Source organism: Peromyscus eremicus, chromosome 17, assembly GCF_949786415.1.
Source record: "Peromyscus eremicus chromosome 17, PerEre_H2_v1, whole genome shotgun sequence".
NCBI classification, from domain to species: domain Eukaryota; kingdom Metazoa; phylum Chordata; class Mammalia; order Rodentia; family Cricetidae; genus Peromyscus; species Peromyscus eremicus.
Window position 1 is genome coordinate 27,204,757 of NC_081433.1, and position 7,423 is coordinate 27,212,179.

Below are 7,423 nucleotides of genomic sequence, written 5' to 3' on the forward strand. Positions count from 1 at the left end.
ATCAGGGTTAGCCATCACACAAGTGTCTTACCATTTATGGACAACCTGAGAGAACATCAAAATTCACAGCACAGCGTTTTACATTTCTACCAATTTGAAAATGAACCACTGTAAACTGGGAACCCTCTGTACTCCTAAGTGTTAACATTTACAAAGACCCAACAGATTACATCTTTTGTAAGTTTCTTACGAGGTAAAACTGCCTTGATGTTATACATAAGACAGTGTGACGTTTTTATAGCAATCTGTGAATTTAAGAAGTTTGAGGGTCACTCTCTGATCAGTACAAATTGAGCAGTTCTGGAGTAGAGTGAATGTTTTGATTGAAAGCTTCATTTAGTCCTTAGGAATCTTACTGGTTTTGCAATGATAGCAGAGCCATAAAATCCCAATACCACATGAGCCATGGTGCACACGCACATACATAAGCACACACAATAAATAAATGAAATATAAAAATAACAAACTTATTAATATTTATACTCTCTTAATTTACATTTTAAGGGGCAGAAGAGCATAAAACAGCTAAGAAAATCATTAATAAATTTATCAAATACACAGAAAAACATTAATAACCCTCATGGATTTGTGAGGACTGGAAGATGATTCAAGGTTTTAAAAGCAACTACATTTATTTACCTGTTTGTTTGTTGACTTGTGTGTCTGTCTCTGTGTTTGCTTGCCATAGCGCTCATGTGGAGGTCTGAGGACAACTTATTGGGGATGGATCTCTTCTCTCCTCTCCACCATGTGGGACCTGGGGATCGAATTCAAATTGTCAGGCTTGGAGGCAAGCATCTTTACTGCCCGAGTCACCTCACTAGCTCGGATGATTCAGGCTTGAAAGGAAGTGCACTATGGGGATCTTTCTCGTGAATCATTTGGTGATTTACTCTGACAAATGAACACATGCTTGCTTGAGATGCAGCCTCTCTCACTGCAACGAGGTTTTCTGTGGGAACATTTCTCATATAAGTGCAGGTTGCCACACCATCCTAGATTGCCTCACACCACTCCTGGGTCAACGCATCCACCACAGCAGGATTTCCCACCTACCCCAAAGAAGGAATCACCTACAAAACACATCCCTCAATAACAGAACAAATTAATGGGCCGTGTGGTTGTGTGGCAAATAATGATTGGTTTCAGGGAGTTTCACAGTCCGTGAGACCTGCTCTCAGTGCTGCACCCAGGGTTACTCAGACGATGCTTTTTAGGAGTGGGACTTAGAAAAATTTTGTATCTATAATAAAATCACACATGAACCGTCCGAGTCATGTTCTTTTATTCTTCTCTTACAGCTCTTAATTATTCTCTACAGCTCCAATTCTTCCTAAGTTCTGATTCCTTCTAAGTTCTAATTTTTTCTATGTCTCTCTACACAGCTCTATACATATTTAGCAGGAGGCTTGGGCAATAAGAGGAAAAGTCAGAAAAGCTACATCTGAAGGTCATAACACATTCCTTGAGTAAATGATAAGGAGCAGAGCCATTTACCATGGCAACGCATAGGCGGGGACATGGTGTTTGGTACTTTCTTGGGCAGTGGCTGCTGGTCTGTGTTATCAGCCAGACTTGTCTAGAGAAATTGGCATGGTATTTTAGGTTGTTTTATGTTAATTACCTTGATTATACATCTGAGACGCTGTCCTTGTGCATATCTGTAAAGTTTTAACTTATGATCTGTTTACAGAGATATTCAGTCTAGTTTGAATTTGTTCTGAGGCCCAAAACCGGTCAAAGTATGTGGCTTATCTTATAACTGAGAAGAAATTGTTGTTTTCTTTATGCCAGTCTGAGCTAGTGATAAAAAACAGGGTCTAAGTGTCTTACAGTCCTTGTGGAGCAACATCTAGTTATGAAGCATATCCTCGTATATTTTCTATATATCAAAATTATACAGCTTAATGAGAAGTCACTGATATGGGATGTCCTTCTGTATGCTGCGAATATGTGTTGCTTTTATTGGCTGATGAATAAATAAAGCTGCTGTGGTCTATGGGAGGGCAGAATATAGCTGGGGGTAGGGAAGCCAAGCTAAATACAGGGAGAAAAAAGGGTGGAGTTGAGAGAGATGACACCCAGTTGCCCAAGGAGCAACATGCCAGCAGACCAGTAACACTATGGCCACATGGCAATACATAGGTTAATAGAAATGGATTAATTTAAGATGTAAGAGCTAGCTGGTAATAAGCCTGGGCCACTGGCCAAACATTTATAATTGATATAAGCTTCTGAATGAATTTGGAAATGGTTGCAGGATGGGGCGAGATGGAGAAAAGCCTTTGGTTACATATGGCACCCAACAATGGGTGTGGATCCACATAAGACCTGAGAAAGCATTAAAAAGGCTCTGAATGCACAGAAACAGAGCTGCAGTCTCATTCCAGAAGTGATGCAGAGACACATCTCCCAACAGCTGCCTGAAAGATGGAGCCAGCTGCCAGACACCATGAGCTAAGCAGTGTGGCAGGTTCCGAAGCCTCTTACATGGGCCCTCAGTGAAGAGGCTTGTGTCTACAGACTTGAGAACATGATACTTGGTGGCAGTGTGGACGCCACAGCTTCCCATAGTTGGGGAGGTAAGCATGACTCTCCCTGGTACCTCTGCCCTGTTGGAAAGGCAAGCAGGGCAGAGCCAGCAGCCAAGGCTGCAGTTTTGGTCCTAGCCATGCCCACTTAGCAGTTTAAAAACTCTCCTGGTCAGAAAAGGATTATAGATATGTAATAAGGGCAGATTCAGACAAAAAAGACCTCTAAATGGGTCACACTATGTTTAAAAATTATGCATAAGCTTGGGAAAAAAAAGAAAGAGTAGAGACAACAATAGACTTAAAAAATAAAAATAAAGTCCTTAAAAAGGAAATAGAATAATAAAAAATTATGATGAGCCACGTAAAAATGGAGAATTACACAGAGAGTCAGGATTATGCATATTATTATGTTGTCTTTGGAATTTTTAGCTGCTATGAGACATTTGATTGTAGAGGCTGATAGATTAAACCAACCTGTATTATTTTGGAAATAAATTGATTGCAAGGTTTAAGTCAGAAGATATGTTACTTTGGAGAAGAGGTTCTGCTTTTGTTTACAGAGGAAATGAGAGGTTATGGATTCTTTCTGAGTTAGGGAAAATCAAGTTTAATCAGGAAAGACCCCCTGAAAAAATCTGCAATGCAAGTGGATGGCCCAGATGATCCAACATTTCAGAGCACCTCTGTGGCAATTTTCTCTGAGTTCTGCATCTAGAATGGCTTCAAGGTTTCTGGCTAACATGATCCAGCCTCACAGACTACTCCAGTCAGTACTTGACCATAATCCTAAATTTTCTCAAGGTCCCCCAAAGATTACCAGTGCCTCCAATCAATAGGAAGTAGTCTAGAGAACTATGCTCAAATCCCCAAAATAATGTTTATGAAATTTATTTTCATTTAAGATGGGTTGATTATAAATGGTTAATGGTCACAGCCAATCTTTTTCTAAAGAAAAAAGGGGGATATGATATAGAGTTATATAATATAGAAATGATAGGATAAAAGGGTAGATTATTGAATCTACTTTAATACAAAAAGCAACTATTAATCTTACATATTTTACATTAGTAAAGATTTTAGTTTATTGATATGAATTTTAAATCAATTTTGTTAAACTGTATGTATATTTCTATTCCTGTTTAAGATACTATGTTTATGCAACTCATTTAAAAATGTGATACATAATTAAGAAATATAGATTAATAGTTACTCATCTATAATAGTCAAACTTAAATTCATGTTAGTTAGGTTTTCTAGATATGCAGAGATATATTTCAAATGGAAAGTAATCTTCAAACACTTAAAAAATCTACAGAATATGGCATTTAAAATATTTTAAGAACTTAGACTCTTCTTGACAGTGAGACATGTCTGCTCCTGGCAGCACCAATTACTTCAAGAGGATGATAGGCATTGAAGAAACAGCTTATGGAGTTTGCTTTCAACATAGCAAGGCTAGCCATTTGGGCAAGAAAATGCTCTTGCCTGGACTGCTTGGCAATATGCTGTATAAACTGGACATGCAGGACCCACAAGAAAATGACTGCTGATCTTACCAAAACAAGGTATGATGGTCCTTTAGGGTTCCTGCTTCATGGAAGAGTCTGCCATATATTCTGCAGGACACACACAAAAAGCAACTGATGAATTTTGCCAAGTAGACGTGACAGTCCTTCAAATGTCTTGCTTCATTGAGAAATGTGACATATACTCTAGACCTATAGGCTCAAGATGGATGCCCCAACGTTGCAGAGGAACTTTGGGTGACTGTCCAGGCAGCCAGATCTCTCTGTCATTTCTAGAATTTTGGAAGTTGTTTACAATGCACTTCCTGTTTACTCAAATAATAATATATCCTACTGAGGTCTTTTGATGGAGTTGAAGACTAGATAGTTACAATTATAGTTTTCCTTAGTTATGATAAAAAAAATAAATTACATGTGAAACTTTAGACTCACAAAGATAGGATAGATGATAGAATATTTTCTTTAATTTTACCAAATACAAATAGATGAAATACTATGACTATAATTCTTGCTTGATAACTTTTTTGTTATATGTAATTTTATTTTGTTAAAGTTAAAACCCTCCTTTTTGATTAGACAGAAAAGGGGAAATGTTGTGGGATGTCTTTATGTACACTGTGAATATGTGTTTCTCCTATTGGTTAACAAATAAAGCTGCTTTGCCCTATGGCAAGGCAGGATAAGAGCCATGTGGGAATTCCAAGCAGAGATACAGGGAGAAGAAGGGCAGAATCCGGGCAGACACCATCCAGCCACCCAAGGAGCAAGATGCTAGCAGACTGGTAATGCCATGGCCATGTGCAAAATACAGATTAATATTAATAGAAATGGATTAATTTTAGTTTTAAGAGCTAGTTAGTAATAAGCCTGAGCAATAGGCCAAATGGTTTGTAATTAATATCAAGTCTCAGAGTGATTATATACAAGCGGCCGCAGGACGGGGCAGGACAGAGAAAAGCCTTTCTTTACAAGTCATCTTTCTGACCATCCACAGATATATGTGCCCATAAGACTGAGATGTAATCATGAGATTACATGTACATATAACACGAAAATACACGGTAATGAGGAGATTCCACATCTGTTTTTGCACATGTGAAATTACTGACAGAAGCAACAGTTTTCAGAGTCAGTGGTCCCATGAGCCTTGCTCGGACAGGTTCTCCTCCATCAGAGAATTATTTATCTGGTGGGTTGACATCTGAATTATCAATTGCTATTTCCTGTATCTGCATCATGGCCCACAACAGCTTGTGACAAGGGAGCTTTATGAGGCATCGAGAATGTGCCTGAAATTTAAGGGAGGGATTCAGACTGTTCCATTGGAAGGTGATGAATGATTCCATGTTATGTCTGTGTCTTCCATATTGTACACATGGCCTTCAGAACCCCCCCAAAAATGAATATACATTTCAAGTTTTGCTTTTACATAGTTTGACAGAATTTTTAAACATCACATCTTTTCTTAAATTTAAGATGAGTTATTTCTTCAGCTACTGAATATATTATTTTATTTTTATTTTATCTTTTCCTCAAATTTCGGGCAAGTTTGCCTCACAGTTCTGAGATGCTGGTTTTGTTTCTTGTGAGCCATGTGTCTGAACTTTACTGTAACATGATTGAGTGGTAACAGCACTGTTGAACTGGGTGGTTACTACAGGCTAGTATCCCCGAAGAAGGAGTCATGCCCTCATTTCCTGTCAGAACAATGTGAGCCTGGCTCTAGGTCTTGTGCAGGAGACTGAGTTTATGTCCCTATCTAGACTTTCACTTAATTCCTTGTGATTTTCAATCTGGTACCCTACTCTACCTCTTGGCAGGATCTCAATAATTGTCTCCAAAGAAACTTGTGGATATTGACAGGGCTTCTTAAGGTGCCAATCTAGAATATGTCTGTATCAAATGTAAGACTTAATTCTGTGGCTATGTATTAGGAAGATGAACATGATCACTTGAATCAGTTGAGGGTTTCCTGAGGAACAGAACCAATAGGAGGAGACCTATGATTATAAGAAGGTATTTATTAGATTGGCTTACAGAGTAAGAAGTGAGGTAGTCTCACAAAGGATGTCTGTAGGCTAGAAAGCTGAGGAAAATGATAACTGTTTAGTCCAAGAAGCTAGAAGCCTCTGAATAAGAGGAACCAATGATGCAGAGAAACCAGTGATGCAGAGGAACCGGTGATGGAGAGGGACCAATGATTCAGAGGAACCAGTGATGCAGAGGAACCAGTGATGCAGAGGAACCAGTGATGCAGAGGAACCAGCAATGCAGAGGAACCAACAATGCAGAGGAACCAATGATGCAGAGGGACCAGTGCTGCAGAGGAACCAGCAATGCAGAGGAATCAGTGATGCAGAGGGACCAATGATGCAGAGGGACCAATGATGCAGAGGAACCAGTGATGCAGAGGAACCAGCAATGCAGAGGAACCAGTGATGCAGAGAAACCAGTGATGCAGAGGGACCAATGATGCAGAGGAACCAGTGATGCAGAGGAACCAGTGATGCAGAGGAACCAGTGATGCAGCCAATCTGAAGCTGAGAGCCTGGTAGTTCCCTCCAAAGCTACCATTGGAGACCATGCTCAATAGCTGGAGAATCGAGTCTGGTGTCCAAAGGCAACAGTAGCAGCAGCAAGTGCATCTGCTTCAGAAGCAGTGTGCGTGTCTCTACATGAGCTACTTTTTCTTTAGTCTGCCCTCTAGCCTGCTGGATGGGGCCGCCCACTTTCAGAGTGAGTCTTCCCAACTCAGTTCACGGAACCACATGGCAATCCCTATAAGCATCCTCATGCACACTCTCAGAAACACACTCTGCTGATTTTCCAGGCATCTGTCAACCCAGTCAAGATTAATCATCACACTGGTCAATTAATATTTATATGCTTAACTACTTAAATTTCAGTCATGATACATAACAAACCCATCAAGAAATTGAATATATTCCTGACAACTGCTCCAATGCTTGTCAGTATAAACTATCAACAGCCGTTATTTATTACTGATGAAATAGAGAGTTTCATGTCAGAAGAGAGACAATTCTGTTTATAAATCATCTCCAGTGACACAATATTAAGCATCGATAAATGAAAGTACCCTGGCGTTTATTGAAATGAGAGTTGGAAGTTATGGGAGCACTTGGGGCTCGATGACTCTTAAGCCTTTGGTCAGGAGATCTGCCATGGACCTCGGTCTGTCTGGTCTTATTTCCTAATCTCATAAGAGAAGGAAACTGGAGTCCAGGGGGTAAAATAAATGGGCTGTGTTACGTGCAAGGACATCTTGTGCAGCTTTTTATCAAATCAGACAAGAGAATCATCTTCTGGGGTAGGAAAACTGTCTACAATATTGTTTTAAATGTA